Genomic DNA, 21,268 nt, shown 5'->3' with positions numbered 1-21,268 from the left:
GGGAAGCCAGGCCAAGTTGGGAAAGGGGCTTGAGCTGAGCCCTATGGGCTCTGATTAGTCACTACAGGATGAGGAACAGGTGAACCCCAGGCAGATGTGTGTGTGAGAAGCCTCACTAGGATAGCAAATCTCTGAGGTTAGGAAAACAACTTTGGTGCCAGTCTCATGTCAGTTTCCTCATCTGAAAAATGGGGACAATACTACTACTGGGGCTGATGTAAAGATTAAATGAGATAAGTTACCTTAACTATTTAGCTTAATGCCCTGCTCAGGGTAAGGGCTTTGTAAATGCCAGCTATGGATATTATAACCAGGACCAGGAGAGCAGGATCCAGGGTACTGGACTGACACATTCCTACCCGGAAGACAGGGCAGGTGGGTGCAGGGCCCTTCTCTCCCCGACAGGTACTGGAGACTTATGGAATTTGCTTCCTGACTCTAAGCTGATTGATTGAATAGCAATATGAAACTCCAATACTCCTTTTTGGAGGGATTGTGAACCAGGATCCCTTTACTTCTTGTGGAAGGGGCCTGGGGTGGGGATAGTCTCCCAAGGCCAGAGACCTCCCGCCCAATCCTTCCTGGGTGTCTCCCCCTTGTCTTACTTGTTATGGTAGAGAGTTCTATGTGGATGGTTTGCATGTGGTATTTCCTGTTCATGTTGCATTTTCCATGTGGACAGTTCTGCCACTGTCCTCTCTGGTTCCTACCCGAGGTGGATAAGTGAGGATCTGGGTCTCCCTCCACTTCTTAATTTCCAGGAAAAGGGGAAGACTCCAAGATCCACTCTCTAAACTAGGCCAGGCATATGCCAACACCCGTTCCCTGAGAAAGTCACCATTAGTATCACCTGACTCATCTCCATTGCAGCCTGCAGCCCCCTGGGCTTTGCCCTCCTGAGATGGGGAGGGGACAGAGGTCTTGGGGAAAAAAGTGGGTAATTAATACTAATTCCCTAAGGTGGAGCTACTATCACCCCCACCCCCCATGGATTTCAGCATGAAGCTTTTTTCAGGTATGTAGGGCCTGATTCTGCACTCACCCTAGGCTTCAGAAGCTCTGAGGACTGAGTTTCATTTCTTGGGTCCTAATCCTCTGAGGCCTGCTGCTGACTCCTGGGCAACAGGTCCCACCTCACAGTTTGGGCCTCAGCTTCCCCAGAAAAGGTAGACAGTGGTGGGCTGAGTGTTTGCAGATCCTTGAGCATCTAGGCCTGGGACCCTGCTTCTTTTTGCCTTGTATGGTCAGTGCCTAACACCATACTGTACCTGACAGTCAGGGTGGGGCCCAGAATGTCTATCTTTAATTTAAGCAGTTTAGGGGTGATAATCTGGAGGTGTTCGTTTGTCTTAAAACTGTGTTCTCAGAGCAAGTACCTTGCTTTACTCACATGGTACGTTTGGTGTGGCTTTGAGGAAGCTTGCTGGACAGGCTAGGGAGCCATTTGTTGACACACAGTTAAAGGAGGACACTTTTCAGCTTTTGTGGAAGGGAGGGGGTGTTCAAGAGAGGGTCATTCCCTGTGGCCTGGGAGGTCAGGACAGGTAGAGAGACAACACATTCCAGATGAACTCTGCCCTCTGACACCTCCCTCACACCCCTATCCCCTGGCAGGGTCAAAGTCCCAAAGCCAAATTCAGAAGGCTTGGAGGGTGGGCACCAGCGGCTGCTCCCATGAGACCCAGGCCCCAGGCCCTCCAACACCGAGGCAGGCGGCACAGAGGAGGAAACAGCGAGGTGGGAGCTAGTTTTGCTTCTTCCACTGAGACTGCTCCAGTGGCTGGAGGCACCAGGTCGCTGCAGTTAACTCCCTGTTATCTGGGTCCCAATCGTTCTCAGGCTGTAATGTTTAACCCTAGGCAGACTTCGCAAACCGTCCTGCCCCTTTCCTGTTAGGGTCTCTGGTCTGGGGGCTGTGTTTTCTCTGTCTCGTGGAGGCAGCACAAATCCACCCCCATGAATTCCACAGAATTGAAGAAACTTTCCACTTTGGGATTATACGAGTGAGCCTGGGGCTCGCTCTGTGGGTCCCTGAAGTGGTGAGAAGACGACATCTGCAGCTTTAGGATTAGCCCAAGCTGGCAGATGGAGGGGGCACTGAATGACTGCTGAGGATATGCGGGCCCAAATCTGTACCCGCTGGGCTTTTGTTCTCTCTTTCAACCAGTGTCTGTTGAGCGTTTCTCTGTGCTAGGCACTGTTTCGGGCTCAGAGTTCACAGGCCACGGTCTCAGGGCACCACGATGTAGTCGCTTTAGCTCCAGGACTCAGGGTTTCCGTTGGGGCCAGCGTAGGTAACAAAATGTCCTTTCTCGGATCAGTTTCTTCATCTGTGTAATGGGGACAGGAACCTCCACCCCCTTTCTCCCGGGTAACTAGAGCCCACCGGGTACGGTATGGGAATGCACTCTGGGAAGGGTGCAATCTTTGAACACGAGTCTAGCTCCAAGAGTGCTCGGCTATGAGTTCTCGGCCCTACGCGCACCTGAGCTGAGGGGCGCGGCCAAACCCTTCCTACTGGTCCTTGTAGCTTCGCGGCCGGCTGGAGAGAGGGGGGCAGAGAGATGGCGGATTTCCCCATAAGGTGCGTCTCCAAGCCCATGCACTCCTCACAGAACGGGAGAGGTCCTCTTATTTTTTGTAAAGTTGCAGAAAAAGAGGTGAAGACGGGGCGCGCTGGGGAGCTCAGCCTGGGCCGACCTCGTCAGAGCGCGGGGAGCTTGAGGCGCAGTGGCTGCGGCTCCGGCCTCAGAGCCTGCGGCGTCCAAGTGGCCAGAGCTGCGTCGGGCGGGAGGCGGAGGGAGGAGGGAGGGGAGCCGAGGTTGGGGGGGGGGGGGAGGAAGGAGGAGGGAGCGTTGAGTCCGGTCCGGGTTTTGCCGGCAGCCCCCGGGCAGCGTTCAGAGCTCCTGCCCGGGCGGGCGCGCGGCGGCGGCGGTGGCAGAGGCGGCGGAGCCTGAGCGGGGATGTAGAGGCGGCAGCAGAGGCGGTGGCGGCGGCGAGAGCAGGCGCCCGAGCCGAGAGAGAAGAGCGGCCGAACCTTGTTCCCCGAAGCCGGGCCCCGCGTCCCTGCCCTGCCCAGCCCAGCGCCCAGCCATGCGCGCTGCCTGCTGAGTCCGGGCGCCTCACGCTGCGCCCTCCGCCAGCCGCTCAGCGCTACGCTTGGGGGTGATTAGTTGCTTTTTGTTGTTTTTTAATTTGGGCCGCGGGGAGGGGGAGGAGGGGCAGGTGCTGCAGGCTCCCCCCCCTCCCCGCCTCCGACCAGCCGCGGCGGCGTGACTCCGGCTCCGGACCCGGGCACGGCGGGCGGCGCGGCTGGAGCGGAGCGCACCGCGGTGGCGGTGCCCAGAGCGGAGCGCAGCTCCCCGCCCCTCCCCTCCTCCTCGGCCTCGCGGCGGCGGCGGCAGTGGCGGCTTGGACGACTCTGAGAGCCGGTAGGTGTCGGGCCACGGCCCTCCCCCGACCCCCCCCCCGGAGGCCGGCCCCCTCCCCTTCCCCGCCTACCTCCCTCTCCTCCCCCGGGGCCCGGTGCGCGGCCGGGGCCGGAGTTCGCTGCAAGTCTGCTGAAAGTTTGGCGGCGCGGGCTCCCCCGAAGTTCAGGTGCGGAGAGCCAGGGACGGGAAAAGAGGGGTCCGTGTTTGGGTGTGGCGGGGGGCGTCCGTAGTCTGAGCCTCGGAGCCCCGGAGGCTGGGATCCCTAGCTCCGGTGATCGCTCGATGGCCTCTTCTATACTCAAGCCTCCCCAAGCCGCAGTCTGCTCGGGTCGCAGATCACTTGAGTTCAGACAAAAAGAGGGGTTTTAGGGTCGGGGACGGCGGCTTGGGCGCCATGGATTGGGGTCGGGGCTCTCCCTGAGGGGTACGGTCCCCTCCCCAAGTACTCGCGCTTGAGGGCACAGGGGCGGCGGGAGCCCGTGTCCTCACCTCTCGGTGTTGGGCGGGCGCTCCGCCTGCGGGGGCGGCTGATTGGAGATCTCCGGCGCGCACTCCCCCCAACAGACCCCATTCGCAGCCCTGTGTTTTGGGGGCATTACTGCTCTAACGCCCAGGACGACGCGTGGCTGAGTCTCCCCCTCCACTTGGAGGGGGCGGTGGCCACTTCTACATTTCCCCTGAGGCTCCTCGCCCCCGCTGCCCGCGGGGTGCCTGGCGGGCTGACCAAGTTTGACCTTTTTTTTTTTTTCCGTCAAAGTATCACCCCCGACCACCACTGCTCTCCGCGGCCTCCTTCTCCCTTCCTCCCAAGCCTTAGGGAGTCTTTCAGGCTGTCTCCTGAGCCCCGCGTGGCCAAGCAGCATGCAAAGCCAGGGAGGGAGAATGGGGGTGTTCCTCTAGCTGCGGAGCTGTGGGAGGCGGGTGTCCCAGGCGCCTGCTTCGTTGCTCTGGCCCCAAATTTACCCGTGAAGTTTGGCCCCGAGCCCCCTCCTCTCTTCTTCCCCAGAGCGGGGGGCCGAACCGCCGCGAGAAGAATGTGTTAATTTTCTTGCTGGGGGAAGTTGTCCTCGCCCGTAATGGGCTGCTTTCCGGCGGGGAGCGCGGGGTGCGCCCGGCTTTGTTTATTTGTAGGATCAACAGAAAGTGAGTGACCCCAGTTTTTAAATGGGGGGCCGCCTCCGGGACCTGTCAGAAGAGCTGAAGCACCCAATGAGGGAGCAAGATCGCTTTTTGGTTCCCCCCCCCTTCAGGAATCGGAAGGGGTACGCGGAGTTGGGCTGGTGACACGGGCTGCAAGGAGGAACCTTGCAGATTTGGGGGGTTCTGTAGGCACTCATCCGGGAAGACTTGCTCCCTCCTCTTGTCTCCTGCGACGGGGGTCTGAAGGGTTGGCAGCCGCGCCCTACTTTGCCCCTTGGACCCTGGGTGGTCTGAGAGTCGCGTCTTCGGATAGAAGGGGCTGAAGGGGGGTGTTCTGGCGAGCCAGCCTCTTGACCTCCGCCTTAGCCTGCGCCGCGGGCGCTGTTCGGAGTCCTAGGTTTTGTGGTGGGCCCGGCCCGCCCCCCCCCCCCCCCCCCCCGCCGCCTCTCCGCGTTTGCGCAGGAAGCGCTGAGGAGGGGGCGTGTACGTTGGTTCGGCCCTCGCCCCCGCCGGAGCCGCCCCAGGGCGGCCGGCAAACAGAGTCCCTTTCAAGTTTTCCGCTGGGGCCGCCTGGCGGGGGCTGCGTGCGCGGTCGCTGCGGACTTGTTTGGAGCGCTATTTGAACGCCCGGCGCCACCTCAGCTGCCCCGGCCCGCGGGGGCGGGAGGCGGGGGGGGGGGGGGGGGGCCGGGGGATGGCTGTCCATGTAACTGAGAGCATTTAAATTAGATGTTTTTAGGGGGCGTGCTGGCCTAAGCTTGCCCTGATCCCCCTCCCGAAAGACCCTCGTACCCTAGGTGCCAACCGTCTTAGGAAACCCAGGAACCCGAAGCCTCCTCCCAAACCCCTTTTTGAGAGCGATGCGGGGAGACTGAGGCCAGCGCTACCTACTACTGCGTAGTGTTGATTTAGCAGTTTCTCTGGATGAGACTCAAGCAAGAGCTTGGGGCGGGGTGAGCGGGTAGTGGCCCGCTCTGCAGCTGTCACCCCCTTCCCAGAACGGAAATTGTCCTCTCTCCTTGGGGAGGAGGGAGAGGGGGTGATTTTTGCCCTGGGAAGGGGTGGGAACAGCTGAGGGAGGTTGGCCTCTGAGTTTTCAGTCAGCCCTGGGGGTCTCGGTAGAAGCCCACCGCTCCCACATGCCCACCTCCAATCCTGGCAGGACCTGGGGGCTCTCCCAGGGAAGCAAGAGCTAGCCTTGCACCTCCCTCTCCCATGCCACCTCCCTTTCCAAGGTGGGGGCAGAGGTTCCTCTGCAGAAGACAGACCCTTGGCTGACTGGCTGTCCGTTGGCGCCTTATTTATGTGTGTATTTGGGCCCGGCTGTTTTCCCGGCTCAGCAGGTGACCCTGGCCAGGGCCTCCTATCTCTCCCCCGACAGAGCCTGTTGACTTACCCGTGGGCCGGCGGCCTCGTCTTTATCACGTGAGGCCTGGAATGTCCACCCGGCAGGGCTGGGCTGGGTGGGGGAAGGGAAGGGGAGGGGAGGATTCTGCATCCAGGGCCCAGGCCAGCTCAAACCTGTGTTCTATGGGTTCCTACTGCGGCCCCCAACTCTTGCTGCCTCTTTCCAGCTTCTTGCCTACCTTCTACCCATTTGGCAGATGTGAAGCTGAGGCTTATGGGAGTGTGGGGGGCAGGGTTGCATCTGGATAAAGGATCAAGTCTCTGGGAATTAAATACCCCACCTTCTTTAGGACCTCATCTAGTTATTCATGGGAGAGTGGAATGGAGATGGGGGTCTCTCTGGGAGGGAGGGGTGTAGGCTGGGCTGAGGTCAGCTGACTTTCCAGGATGCCTGATAGGGTGGAGGAATGGTGGGATACTGATGAGCCAGACCCAGGCCTACTTTCTTAGAGCCTTTGGTCGGGTGACCATGAAGTCAGAACTAGCTCCCCAAGCACGGTGTTCTGAAGCATGCTTTAATTGACCAAGGATGGGGTGGGGCTCACTTATTATTACTGTTGTTATTATTATTGCCCACTCTTTATATATAATTTACTTATTCATTCATTGGTCTAGTGTGTATTTATTGAGCACCTACTGTGTGTCAAGCCCCACCCTTCTGGGAGTGCAGAAATGAATCACTGACTCTGCCCCTGCTCTGGAGGCAGGCCCAGGGTAGAAACTCCACCCACTTTCCCTACCCCCTGGGGCCCTGAATGGGGCTTTCCCATTTTTTTCCTGGGGCTCTACCTCTCTTACCCCCCACCACCTGGTCCCATCGTAGCCTGTGTGTGTGGTTGTATGGGTGTGCGTGTGTGTGAAGTGCCCTTGGTTAAGTGTATTAATAGTTAAACTCTCGCTCATAGCTGGAACTCACCAGACCACAAAAAGCCTCCCCAGTTACTCACGCACTACTGCCCAACAAGAATATCCCACTCAAGTTTTTTTTTGCTTTCTCTTACTTCCCCCTTTATTCCCCCCAACTCTGAGCCCACCTCCCAGGCTGCGGGCAATAAGAAAGGACTGCCCCCTCAAAGACCCAGGAATCTCCAACCATTCCACCTGCCCCCTAAAGTCAAAGGCAGTGTCAGCTGCTGGATGAGGCTGTGTGGGTCTAGTCTGTTGGTATGAGATGTGGGAATTTGGGTGGTGTGTGCGCTAATGACTCAAGACGTGTTTATCTGTGACTCTGTGTGTTGAATGTGTGTCTTTCTCTCTTGGGGTGTAGGAGTCTGAGCATGTGTATATTTGTGAATCAGGACATGTGTCTATGGATCTAGTAGTAGTTTGTGTATGCATTGCATATACCTGTGTGTTTGTGAACCTGAGAGCCTATATCTGAAAGTTGGATTTGTCCCTGTAAATCTAGGAATGTGTATATTCTGAGTTCTGTGTGCTTAGAATTTTGGAGAGGGTGTGTTCATAATTTGTGTATATCTGTGTGTTTTATATATGCTTGTAAATATCAGAGTGTCTCGCCCCCTGAGTGGTGTATCTGAATTGAGAAAGTGTGTGTGACTCTGGGAGTGGCATATCTGAGCTGTGCTGACAATGGTCTATGTCTGTCTTTGGTGGCTGGTGTCTATGTTCCTTTCTCTTTCTGTCTCTCCCTCCCTTATTGAGGCCCTGAGTGTGTGAGTGTATGTAATGTTGAACCTCTCCCACCCAGTCTTTCCCCTCCCCTGCCCTCCCTGGCAGTAACTGGGCAGCCTCCCCATCTGCCTGCCTGCTGGGAGTTTTGGAAGCCATGGAGGGAGACAGGCTGGGGCCGGGGTGACAGCACGTATCCACGGCGATGGCAGCCTGTGATTATGGGAATAAAAGGATTTTAAGGTCATGGGTTTATTTTTCTGTTCTGTTTTGTGTTTTTCCCCCCTTTGGTGGAGCCATTGGCAGCAAAGGACCATTGCTGTGTGTCTGCAGGTTGGGAGTCTGTCCCCCTGCAAGTGAACATGGGTCTGCAGGGCTTTCCTGGGAGCATGAACACGTGTGTGTACATGCATGAGTGGAGCCTGTGAGAGCGTGTGTTCCTGTCTTCCTGCTCCCCATGGGAGAGTCCACAGGACTGTTCCCTGGGGGAGAATTCTCAGGAAAACTTCTTGTTTCTGGGTGTTTCATGGAGCTGGAACCCTGTAGTCCTGTGTGTGCTGAAGAGTGGTCTGGCCCCAATCTTTTCCCACCTGTCTCCCCCTCCCTGCCCACCCACCCCCCATAGGGTGTCTCTGGCCAGAGACTGGCTAGGCCCAGTCACCTGGGCCAGGCCACATCTCGGGGTGTCAGTGCCCCTGGCCCTGCTCCAGCCCCTGTAATTGCATTCTGCCTCCTAATCCCCCGCCAGCTCAATTAGATCGCAAATTCTTCTTCATTTCCTGCTTCTGATGCTGGCCTCCCTCTGGGCTCACAGGGCCAGGGAGGGAGGGAGGGGATCTTGCCCCCTCTTCTGCCAGCACTGAGGGCTCTGGAGGTGGGGGTGATTAGTTCCTGGCACACTGGCCCTGGGGTGCTTGTTGCAGCCCTGGGGGCCAACAGGACAGGGCTTTTTGGACCAGCCTCAGTATCCCCATGCTAGGGGAGGGGGCTTGTGTAATCTGGTACATGAGCTCTGGGTAGACCAGGCAGATCACTCTGGCCAGGCCCCTAGGCAGTGCCCTCACTGTGGGTCCCCACAGGCTCTGCCCATCTCCTGTTCCCAGAGCAGTTGCTGACGACCCCTGGCATAGCAGTTGTGACCTTGTTTTTGACCTTTTCCTGTTGGCTGTTCCAGGCACCAATAGGATCACTGAGCTCCCCTCTACTGGGTCCTCCTAACCTCCTGCCTTGACCTTGCCTGGGCAAGTGTATTTGACCACTGACTCAGGAGTCAGACCTGGCTCCAAATCCTGGCCATGTCACTGCCTAGCTGGATATATGACCTTTGGTCCGTATGTGTTCTTTCTATGATCCTCAGTTTCCTTATCCCTGAAATGGGATAATAAGAGTGCCTGCCTCACAAGGCTTTTTTCAGATTAACACAGGGATGGCTGTGCAGTGCCCAGCACCAGTGGCTAACCCACAGTCAGCATTCAATAAAAGTTGGCTTTTATGGTGATGAGGACTTCATATCCCCCAGTGAAAAGGAAGACAGAACACGTGGCTCGTGGTTAGCATTTCTGTCTCCATTCTGCCACTTACCAGGTGTATGACCTTGGATACATCACTTTGCCTCTCTGGATTTCTCTTCCCCATCTGTAAAATGGGACCGAGAATGGGTCTGACCTCACAGGATTATCTGCATGCAGTTGCTTGGCCCCAGCTGCCCCTGCAGGTTTTCAAAGTATTACTTGTCCTCTTATTTCTTTCCTCACACCAAGCCTGGGTGGGGTGGGGCTGGTGAAGACACAGGCTCGGGGACAAGGGGACTGGCCAAGGTCATGAGGCTGATAATGGGACCTGGGTGGGTAGGAGGGCTACCTGCTGGCTTGCTTGCCCGTTTACTCGCTGGCTCAGCTGAGCTGTGAGGCATGGCCTTCCCTCCTGCTTGTCTCTGTGGAAAGTGGTGGCTTGGCTGATTTTTTTTCTGTAAAGGGGAAGCTGGATGTCTACCCCCTTCTTCCCCAGGAGGCGCCTGTGGCAGCGGCTGTGCTGACAGGCCTCCTGGCCCTCTTACTAGGGTGGCTGGCAGCTCTGGAAGGCCGGCTGCGTGCAGATCAGCCAGAGGGAAGAGGGAACCGCAAAGGTCCCCTGCCATCACTAATCCCTACGGCCCCTCCCACCCTCTGCCTGTCCTCTGTCTGGATGGAAAGACAGAAAGCAGCCACAGCAGGAGGAGAGTTGGGGGAGACTTGCTCTGCTCAGGAGGTGATGGAGGGCGACAGACACAGGTTTGGGAGGGGGTCTGCTTCAGGGTCCCTGTATCTCCCTGCTAGTCTCCTTATTTCTATGACCTCTGTCACTCATTGGCCTAGGGTCTTTAATATTTCATGGCCTTTGGAGCCGGCCCCCTGCCCCAGCGCACAGGCCCCCTTTGTCGGCCTGCTGCCCCCCACCCAGGGGCATCCGTGTCGCTGAATTGCTGAATTACTGACCCCAAGGCTGCCTCTGCCTTCCCCCAACCGGCCCTGACATCATCCCTGTCCCTCCTGACCTGCCTCCCTGGCACCTCTGCCTGTCACACCCTCCATCTCTCCTGCGCATTCTCTCCCCTCCTCTCCCGTCTCTGACTATCTCCCTGCCCTTTCCCTCCATTTTCCTCTTTTGTTGGCCTCCTCCTTCCCAGCAGAACAGAAACCGCAGCAACTGGTGCGCCTGTCTGCCCCCCCTTCTGGGTCCACCCCTTCCTGCCCCCTCCCCCCAGCTGTGCTGGCCATGAGAGCTGGTTTTATTTATTTTTCTGTTTGTTTGGGAAGAGGGCAGTGGCAGTTCTGGGCCCTGGCTGCTGCGCTCTGCCTAGAGCAGCGGGCAGGCGGGCCGTACTGGCCTCCCAGGAATGTGGCCGGGACGCCCCGCGCTATATTTACTTCCCTCCAGCTGCTGGCCCCAGCAGGGCAGAGCCAGGCCTGCCCGGTGGCCCGGGGGGAGCCCTGTACCCACCCTCCCCTGTCCAGCAGACCCCACATGGCCCTTGGGCCCACTGTTCCCTCTCTTCCCCATGACCTCCGTTGACCTCCTCGGACTTGCCCCGTCTGCCAGCAGGAACCCTCATGTGCCGTGCCAGGACAGGCATGAAGTGCGGGCGCTGGGGCCCGATTCGTGTGGGACAGCACCTGGCAGCCTCCACACCTCCACCTAGGGGCCTAGCCTAGGCCTGTAATCTGGCGGTCAGAACTATGCAAAGCATCTTTCCGGGCCTCTCCCTACCGGGCCTGGTCCATGCTTTCGCCGTGATCCCCTCAGCTCTGCTATGATCACTGGCAGGGGTTGGGTAGGGTAGGGTGGGGGGCCTGAGCCGGCGTCCGCAACTGCGTTCTGTTCACTGCTACCCCGCTTCCCGCATAACCTGCTGGACCTCCCAGGTTTCCCACGTAGACGCATTCATATGCATAATTAAGTTCTTGCACATACATGTGCAGCACACATGAACACATGATGGAGTGTGTACCTTCCTTGGAGGCAGGGCCATGCCTCTTGTCATTGAGTCCCTCATCCATCAGATGCTTATGGGATTTACTGAGCCCGCTCCTTGCCAGCCTTGCAATGGGATGTGGCAGTGATTGCTTCCTGTACCCCCAGTGCCTGGCACCAGCTAAGTGTTTGAAGAGCTTTAGCCGCTGCTCTAATCAACTGCTGTCCCCCAATTATTACTGTAATGATCATAATAGGTCGTAACAATGGTGATGACAATGGCTAACCCATCCTAAGCCCTTCCTGTGGGCAGGCACTGTGTGAGCAGCTTTCTAGCCTTCACTTCCTTTAATGCTCACAGTAGGCCAGTGATTTAGGTGCTGTTAGCATTCCCATATACAAATGAGGAAACTGAGGCTGGAGAGTTTGTGACTTGCCTCAGGACTTGCCACTGACGAGTGGGACTGGGTCCTGGCTGAGCCCTTGACTGGCTATAAACACCAAGAGGACAGCCAGGGTTGGTCTCTGTGTGGTGGTCCACACTGCCTGGTCACAGCAGGCACTCCGTAAATGCCTACTGAATACAGGCCGTGCTCTCTTTCCTTCTCGAGGCCCCCAGACTCCTGGCAAGGGGCCTGGCATCTGGTGGGAAGATGGGCTGATTGGCTAGTTGGGTGAATGAAAGAATGAATTAATGAATGACCAGGTGATTGGCTGTGGAATTGAGTGTTCTCAAGGGACACCAGAATGGGGGATATGCTTATGCTGGTGATCAGAGAAATCCACAGATTGGCTGTGGAGACCCTCTGGCCCTGTAGAGGATTCTGGAAAGTGAGCTTGGGGGGGCAGGGCTGAGAGATGCAGCCAGAGACCAGTAGGCTGCTGAGGCTGAGCCCTTGGGGCAGGTCATGTCTTCTCCCTGGACCTCAGTTATTCCATCTATCAAATGGGCTTGGGAACCTTGCCCTGGTTGGCTGCCAGCTGGTCTGGGAGCCTGAGAGGTGAGGGGACTGTGGTGGGAAGGAGGAAGCAGTGGGTGGTGAAGACAGGAAGATGAAGCGTGGAGCTTGGCTTGGAACCTGAGAAGCAGGGAGACCAGCCCTGACCTGACGCCCGTCCTCCCTCTGAGCTACAGGGTAAGGGTGCAGGCTCACAAACTCCTACCCACCCACTTTTGCTCTGGCGCAGGCTGGGCTTCCTGACAGCTGCAGCGTCAGTGGCTGTGTGTGCCACGAGGTGGTGGCCTGTCCTCCAGGACTAGACCAGCTGTATCCCCAGGCTTATAACCCCCCACGCCCGCCCCACAGCCTCGCGTCCGGGTCCTGTTGACCCTGATGGAAGAGCCCAGCCCCTCTCCTGCCTGACCCGCCTCCCCCAAAGCTAGATAGGAAATTGGTTAGCTGGGCACATAGCAGCAGGTCGGAGTGGGCTTGGCCCCCTTTCTTCCAGGCAGCGTCCATTCTTGGTGGCCTAGAATTTTAAGTCACAGGAGTCTAGAATCATAGAATGCTTGGAGCTGTGGGATTCTTGTCAGGATTCTTGTCGTGTTGGGATTCTAGAATCACAGAGCCATGGGCTTTACTGCTGGAAGGATGCGTGAATGGTCATGTTTCAATCTTGTTTGATGCTAGGAACATTGAGGATCTGAGGGGAGGGGCTTCCCTGTGGTGCCCTCAAGTGACATGAGTACATACCTTAGACAGAAACCCAGTTCTGCCTCTGGTCTACCCCTCTTTGTAGATGAAGCTGGCTCGGGGAGTGGGCTGTGTGGGCCCAGTCAGGCAGCAAGGGGATGCGGCTGGCCTGCAGGCACAGGAGGGGTCCTCACGGCAGTGCCTGCCTGCCCGCTGCCCACGCTTCCCCGAGGCACCAGCGTGAGGAGGAAATGCAGGCTGTTGCTTCCAGCGACAGCCGGCAGGGCCGGGCGGCTTCCCAGCTCCCCCTCTGATTCACGGCCGCCTGCAGCTTCCCCCTCCCCTGGGGGCCTCAGCAGCCCCATCTGTGCAATGGGGAGAGGAGGCTTTACCCCACAGTCTAGCGTCACAAGGACAGTACAGTTGGGATTCTTTTTAAGACCACCCTTACGCTGTGGGAGAGTTGGGCGAGTAGTACTGAATAGCCAGCTGGGCGTTTGGACCCAGAGCACTGAGAAGTTCTGCTTGGAGTCGCCCTGATGCCTCCAGTAGCCTGGGAGGCTGAATGGGTTCCTGGGGCAGAAAGTGTGGCGGGTGGGAAATGATAGAGAAGGGCCCTGCAGACAGAGTCTCCTTCAGGAAGAACCCTGGATGGGAGACCTAGCTCACTGGGCTCTCTCCTGGCCTCAATATATACCCATCTGCAAAATGGAGCGTGTCATTCCATGAGGTCATTCATTCATTGTCTGCTCTGTGCCTGGATATGTGCTGGGTACTGGGGATCCTGAGGCAAGTAGTGGGGAGAGGAGGGGTGTTCTTGGTTGCGGGGTGGGAGTATGATTTGGCTAAAGGGGTGACTCTGGGAGAAGGAATGAGGGTGGTGCCGGTGGGGGGAGATAAGGGGCTGGCCAGCGAGGCGCAATGTCCAGCGGAAAATCCCAGCTGTTCTCAGGAAGTGTTTCCTCCACTGGTCCCCTGGGAGGGAGGTGAGGCAAGCAGGAAGGAGGATAGTTGGGGCAAACAAGGCCCCCAGCCAGTCGGATGGAGACGTCCCAGGCCTGGCAGCTGGGCAGGTGTGCCCCTCACACTGCAGGAGGGCTGGAACACAGCTCCCCATGCTCTGGGGCTGGGCCTGTGGTGGCGGGCCGGGCTGCCAGGAGGGGCTGGGCCGTAGTCCAGATTTCAAAGCCTTCCCCAGGGGCCTCACGGTGCCCTCCGCCCTGTCCTGAGCTGCCACCGCAGGAGCGGCAGATGCTGTTTCATCGGCTGAGGCGAGTGGGAGGCCTCCGGAAGGTCCTCCTGGGAGGTTCCGGGGGGCAGCGGGGGCGTCCGCAGCTGCCGCCCAACCAGGGCTGGCTCACGGTGGCCTCCCAAGTCCCTCAGTTCCCCCAGGCCTGGGGGCCGGGGCTGGTGCTTCGGAATTGAGACTGGTTCCTCCCGCCTTCACTCCCCCTACTGCCCACCAAGCTTCTTGGCTCTGGCCCCCCTCCCATCCCTGGCTGTGTCTGCAGAGCCCCCGGGGGAAGGCAGGGGAGGAGGCGCAGCGGGCTCAGAACAGCGGGTGCCCGCGCAGCCAAGTATTTGCGCGAGCTGTCAGAGACAGACAGGCATGTGGGGAATTTGGTGCGTGTGGGGCTGGGGGAAGCAGCCGGGTGGGCAGGCAGGCAGGAGGAGGGAAGCTGGGGCTGCTTCCCCCGCCTGTTGAACCCTGGAGAGACCACCATTCTCCCCAGCCCAGGCCAGAAGGTGCATCCGGCACCTTCTTCCTGCCTGTATCAGTGGAGTGGGAGGAGTGGGACCCGGACCCTGGCTGATGATAGTGCTCTCACTGGGGAAGGGGTGCCCTGTTGAGGGCCGGAGCCTGGGAGAGGCTGTCTGGTGGAGTGTGGAGCCAGGCAGGAATCCGGGTTGTGCCCAACTGTGGCCTGCAGGAAATAGCAGCTGTCATGCTCCTGCGTCTCCCCCCACCCCAAGCCTGGCACGACTTGTTTCCTGGCCAGGGTCCGGCTGAAGCAGGTCGGAGGAGCCTGGTATTGCCCAGCCTGGGCAAGGAATAGGCAGGGTGAAGGGGGCCATGTTTATAAGCCTAAAGGTACTTGGGGTGCTGGGGAGGGCTCCCCCAGGCATTCTTTTGCTGAAGCAGGCTGGAGTCATTTTGAAGGAGGGGACCTCAGCCCCTACCTCCCTGGACAGAGACCCCAATTTAGTCACCTTTGTCTTCTCTCCGATAGTTCCTTTTAGGCAGGTCAGGGCCTAGAGCTGAGTAATACTTGATGTTTCCTAGCTGAGAGCCCAGAGAGGGGCATACACTGGCCCAGGGTCACACAGTGGGCTCCCTGGCTTTCTCCCTACCCTCGTGAGGGTGGGGTCAATGGGAAGAGGTGAACATTGGGGGTTGCTAGGGTGGGGGGCTATATTTAGTCAGTCCTGCAGAGCCAGGGGGCCCCTGGGAGCAGCTGTTGGTGGGGGGGCAGACAGAGGCCTAGAGCTGCATTTAGTCTGGACAGAAATATCCTCCCCCCACCCACCCACCCACCGGCTGGGCGGCCAGGCTGCGGGCTTGTCCCCTGAGGGGCAGCTTGCCTGGGCCTGGCGGCCGGCAGGACAGCAAGATGACCCGATAGGCTTTTCCCAGCTCAGGTTTCGATGAAACAGGAACCGGAGCCGTAGCCTGGGCTGTGGGGGCCAGGGCTGCCTCCCCCCCGCTTCTCCCCTTCTCCCCATGATGCAGCCTCCCCTTCTCAGAGGCCTGGGGAAGCAGCAGGTTATTTATCAAGCTGGCCTCCCTGCCGCGTCTGCCCAAGCCTCCCCCAACCCCCTCCCTTGCGCTGGCGGCCATGAGCCCAGCAAAGCAGGGTGAGCTAGGCGGGCTGGCGGCAGGATGAGCTCAGGAGACGTGAGTCACCCGGTCCCCAGCAGCCCCACGAGGCCCTGCGGCCTGGCAGGCAGCGCGTACTCAACGCACGCCCCACGCGGCACCCCCGGGGGCACGCGCCTTGGGACAGACGGTCACTCAGCACTACGTCGTTCCACACGACCCAGCACACACGGCTGACCCCCACGGGCATGGCCCAGTCACTTCACTGTGCACACTCCAGAAGCACGCTCTCTGTCACACTCATGGCACCAGCCTCTGGCGCACACGCACACTGGCACACGCAGAGGTGAATGGGTAAACAGAGTCACACGTGGGTGTGCTGGGCCCCTGGGACACGGCTCCAATAAGGCAGTTGTATGTCTGCTCCATCCTGTCACGGCCTCAGGCCATCGTCCTCCGGCCACAGCTCACCCAGATGGTGCGGAGAGTTGGGCCAGGGGCGCTGACCGCACCAAGCGTGGCACGCACATGTGCGCTCTCAGCGTAGTTGAGGCTCCATTCACCTCAAAGGCCCCTGTATAGGCTCACACAAAAGAGGCCCAGCTCTCAGCCATGTAGAGTCAGCTGAATTCTACAAGGTGGGCACGGGAAGGGGAGGCGTTTTCCCACCCCTCAGGCTGGCTCTCTGGGGGAGGAGGCCCAAGTCTCAGGTGTGGAAGTGTTAAACCCACTTGCCCTCCAGTATGGGGATCTCTGGTCCAGGCAGAGCCTGTTTGGGGGTCGATGGGGAGGGATGCAGAGGAGCTAGGAAGAGGAAAGGCTGGGGGAAGAAAAGCCATGGAGAATCGATTTCCTGGGAGCGCCAAGTGGCCGGGCTGCTCCCCCACTCAGGGAGCTGGGTCCTTGGGAGATTGGGGGTGCCAGATACTGGGGAGGAATGAGACTCCCTTGATCTAGGGGGCTGTGCCTCAGGAGTCTGTCAGCTCACACTCCCTGCTCACCCTGGCACCCGTTTTCCTCTGTCCTCTTGGTTCCCAAGCCCCTCGTCATCCCCTCCTGCCCTGCAGCCAGCACCCTGAGACTTAGAATTCGGAGTTAGCCCCTGGTTCTTAGTCCCTGGCCTGCAAAATGGATACAGAGCTGGCCTGAGTACAAGGAAGGGCTGGGCTGCTGCGTTAGAGGGATGCCCTCAGGGAGCCTCTATGTTTCTGCTGCCTGTTGGGGCCGGTGCCTGCCTTCCCTGGAGTGAGCAGAACTGGGGGTATACCCATTTTTCATACACTGAAAAGTACATCATTTTTCAGATGAGAGAATTGAGTCTGATGGGGGTGGCTTCATGGTCATTGAGGGCTTTGGACACAGTCACCTAACACTCAGACTGCAGATCATTCTGGGCCCACAGGATTGAGACAGCCTAGCAGAGGTCAAGGGGCAGGTGAACTCGGGGCCCATGTTGGCTCCCATCTCCTGGCCACATAGGTCTCCCCGATAAAGGCCTGGACAGTGATCGGGGAGAAGAGAGGGGCCTAGGCATCCTGAAGAAAACAAACAGCAGTGGCCAGTCAGGAGGACTGGATGTCTCCTGAGCCATTGACTCTGGAGTTGGACAGGCCTGGGCTTCAGGAGGACTGGATGTCTCCTGAGCCATTGACTCTGGAGTTGGACAGGCCTGGGCTCCACATCTGGCTTGGTTACTTGGAGCTTGATTACTGCCTGCTGTGTAAATCATGGCCCAGTGTGTCAACCTCTCTGACCTCACTTTTGCCACCTGTAAAATGGGTATGACCCTTATCTCTGTGTCTTAAAACTGCAAGAGCTGAAGTAGGTGGTGGGCTGTGGTTCTCACCACGTAACAGTTGGATCTCCAGGTGAGTCCAGCCCTCCCCTCCACCTGTCTGCTCCACCAAAGCTGGCATTTTTCTGGGAGTAGTACCCCACAACAAGGACTCCTTGATTAGAATGTCTTGGATTTACCCTTCTCTAGGACTGTTCTTAGATGACAATGCTGGGGTGTGGGAGTGGAGAGGCTGGGCTTGGGGCCACAGAGAGGGGGAGGGTTGGGAATAGATTGGACCCGGGGCAGAGGAACCCGGGGTCCTTGGGTGGACATTCCTGGGGGCTTCACAGTATGGGTGGAAACAGAGAGCCAGCCATGGTTCCAAGACTTTTTCTATCCCCTAACCCCCAACAGGTAGCAAGGCCACAAGTTAGACTCAAGCAGGGACTTCCAGGTGGCAAACGTGGCCTTTGCAAGGTGGTGAGGGGCTTAGTATACACCTGTGGAAGGGCTGTTGGGACGGTGGGAGTTTGAAGAAGTGCTGATATAGAGCAGGCAGTTCTGGGGGGCCAGGGAGGTAGGAGGAAAGGTTGGCAGGAAGTAGTGGTGGGTTATTCCTGTGGCCAGAAAAGGACAGCTGAGTGCTGCCCTCTTTGTAGCCTTCAGAACCCTACCGTGTGCTCACCTCCCCGTGTTCCTGCAGGTACGAGGACAGGGCAGGGAATGTTGTTTCAGGCCGGGGAAACTGAGGCATGAGGGATTGGCTCAAAGGCAAACAGTGGCAGAACTGGGGCTGCAACCTGGATTACCCAGCACTCCTGGCTTGAGCTGTCCTTGACACTCATTCTCGTGTTGGCTGGTGCTGACAGTAAAAATAACAACACAGCTCTCACTTATTGAGCGCCTGTGCATGCTGGCCCTGCACTAAGAACCTCACATATATCCTCTCTAGGACCCTGGTGGGGGTGGGGCTGTCATGGCGGGCATTTCACAGATCAGGGAATGGGCTCAGCAAGATCAAGCCACTTGTCTGAGGTCACCTAGCTGGAGGCTGCAGAGTGGGAGAGGAACCCTGACTCCAAACCCCCGACTTGGACCCTTTCATGGCCTGAACCTGTGCCTCTGGGGGACTCCCTACCCACCTCCCATAATCCACATGATGAGTAATGTTCGTAGTTGGGCCATCCCCTTCACCACCTATGCCCAGCCCCATGACTCTCCTAGGACCCTCTGTTATCTTGGACCCAAGAACCTTGGGACTGCTGACCCCTTAAGCCTGGGGAGGGTGAGCCCTGTTGCCCTTGTCTTCTGCAGACATGATTCACTGGGAGTGGGGTAGGAGTCAGGGCATTCCCCAGGGGGCAGATTGATGCTCCTTAGGGTTGCAGGGATCTCCTTGCAGACAAGTTCTGGGAAGGTCAGTTGCTAGTCTTGTGAGAGCTGCTTAGGGGCCTGGTCAGCGTCACACATCTCTCCCATCCCCACCCCCCACCTTCCTGGGGACTCTTTTCCTCTCTCTGGGGAGCCCTGCAGGGAGTAGTTAAGAAAGTGCCCTTGAGCTGGAGCTATCTTCCTCTTCTGTACACAGGGGCCACAGTGACGCCCCCCACCGCCCCAGTCAGTGTGCTGGTTAGCTGAAGAGAGCACCAGGCACAGCGTGGCCCTGGGTCAGGGCTCACTAAAGGTCACTGAGTCGGGTTTATATTTCTGGAAGTTGTTGCTGGCCTTAAACAGGGGCAGAAAGTCTGGGTTTGGGGCCCTGTGCTGTTTGGCAAGTTACTTCCCCTTTCTGGTCTCAGTTTCTGCATCTGTAAAATGACTTGAGAGTCTGCCCTGCACATTCTCTGAGGTGGAGGTAAGTCACAGTCAGACAGACGCACTCACAGGCCCTGCACCTGCAACTGGTCACCAGGTCCCTTAGGCTCAGGGCTCCTGCAGACCTCATGTCAGCACGGGATCCAGGGGGAGCAAGGTGGGCTCTAGAGATGGGCCAACTTGGATTTTAGTCTCACCATCAACAACTTGGGTGACTTGACTTTAACTCAGCTCTGAGCCTCAGTGTTCTTATCTGTGAAATGGGAAGGCCATGGTGCCTACCTCTTTTGGCTGCTGGGAGAATAAAACAAGATGGTGTGGACAGAGCACCTGGCAGAGACTCGATCCATGGTGACCTACCACACCCACCAGCTGTCCTCTTGGTTGCTGCACCACCACCGCCCCGTCTTGGTCTCAGGGCTTCTGGGAAGGAGATAGTGCCAGTCTGCTGGCTCAGCCGGCTTGGCCACTGACCTTCAGAGCACCCAGGCTGTCAAGGCCACCTGACTGCCTATTGGGCGGGTGGGGGGAGCGCCAGCCAGCTCCTCGCCTGACGCTACCCGCCCCTGTTCCCACTCTCCTCTCCTCTCTGCGCCTGTGTGTGAGCTAATTAATCTCAACCCCTTTGGGAAATTAGAACGCCGCAGTCGCAGCCTCCTCAGCCTTGCGGTGCCGGTGCTGCTAGTGGGCCCTGCCAAGACCCACTGTGGTTTGGGGGCACAGGGTGGGGGGTGGGGGCAGCAGGATGAGCTGGGAAGGCATGGGTGTCCCTGAGCCCTCCACCTCCTGGTTGGGGGGCTCTGGCTTCTCGGCCCCCTCCCCTCATTCAGCATCCATAAGGAGGCCAGACAATCACCCTGCCAGGATGAAACCCAACCCCCAGTGCCTCTCTGACCTCTTCCTGGGGCTAGTATGGTCACCCCCTAGTATGGTCATGTTCTATCTCATTGCGGGGTCTTCTTGCCTGCCCAGCTCAGGCTGATGGAGACAGATGTAATTATGGAATTTTCCTTGGGAAATTAATTTGAAAAAGTTAATTAATTGGTGGTTCCAGAGGTGGCAGGCTCCACGCCCAGCTGGTCCTACTGACGTCAGTGCTGACCCGCCTGGGACGTGCAGCTTCCTGGGCAGGCTGGGGAGGGAGATCCCGGTGACCTGGCTGGGCAGACCAGTGTCTTGGCCCAGAGGGGACACCTGGGAAGGGTGTGTCACCTGGACCTGCTAAGCTGAACTCTGAACTCTGAACTCAGCCACTTGTTTATGTGTTCACCAGGCCATTGTCAAGCTTCTACTATACACTGGCCACAGTGTCTCAAGTGCCCCCAGCCAACATAGACTACTGAGTGTTTTGTCCAGTTCTTCCGAATCCCTTTTCTCAAGTGAAACCTCTAAACCTATTCCCAAAGTCTTTTCCATAGAGCTCAAGGGACATTATTGGGCCCATTGTACAGATGAAGCAACTGAGGCTCAGAGGGTGTGACAAGGCATTCAGCTGTATTCTCCAGCAGGATGTAGTGGGTGTATAAAAGTTAGGCTTCTTCCCAAGGGATGAACACTTCCACAGGCAGCCCCCTCCCAAATGTGTGTGATAGGAGCCTTAAAGTTGACTGTACCCCAAAGAGAGGGCCAGAGAACATGGCCACCCCCTTCCTCCCTGGCATCATTGTGCCGCCTCCTTCCCCTTCCTCAGACATTTGTGGTACCCTGTATGTGCATATGGGGACTCCTCCCACCACCCCACCCAATCTTCAGGATGACCCAGCTGGGCTGAGGCAGGAGGCCCCATACCCTAGGGCTCCCTGGGTTATGTAGGGAACCCTACTGCCTCCTGGACCCCCTGCAGGGCCCCGGACCACAACAGCCTGACCAGGTTCTAGTGTCCGGAGGAGTGTGGACTCTGTTACAGTCTTTGTCTAGACTGAGGATAGGCTGGGGCTGGGGCAGGAGATGGCCAGGCCTGGGACAGGTCAGGGATATGACCTGTAGGAGGCCAGCAAGGTGAGGCACATGGGCTTTCAGGATGTTTGGGTCTGGGTTCCCCTAAGCTGTGTGGCCTTGAGTAAGTGCCTTAGCTGCTCAGAGCCTCATTTTCTTCATCTGGGAAACAGGTGTGATCATATATGCCACGCAGAGGGCTGTGGTGAGGCACGGGGAGGTATAACCACTT

The 21,268-nt window shown here is 58.0% G+C and overlaps 1 protein-coding gene across 3 annotated transcripts in view; it reads left to right on the top strand.

Annotated features, from left to right (window-relative positions):
* Nucleotides 1-2,905: 2,905 nt before the first annotated feature.
* Nucleotides 2,906-21,268, top strand: part of CXXC5 (CXXC finger protein 5) — a 34,247-nt gene continuing 15,884 nt past the window's right edge. Inside the window, exon 1 of one of the 3 annotated variants that reach the window (XM_032628239.1) lies at nt 2,906-3,165. The gene's annotated coding sequence lies outside the window, so the exon portion shown is untranslated. Of the gene's footprint in view, nt 3,432-3,483; nt 3,598-21,268 lie in introns of those variants that run through there. The other 2 variants (XM_032628237.1, XM_032628238.1) reach the window with 2 other exon arrangements.

The sequence above is a fragment of the Phocoena sinus genome, chromosome 3 (assembly GCF_008692025.1).
Source record: "Phocoena sinus isolate mPhoSin1 chromosome 3, mPhoSin1.pri, whole genome shotgun sequence".
Taxonomy (NCBI): domain Eukaryota; kingdom Metazoa; phylum Chordata; class Mammalia; order Artiodactyla; family Phocoenidae; genus Phocoena; species Phocoena sinus.
This window is presented reverse-complemented; position numbering and strand designations above follow the sequence as displayed.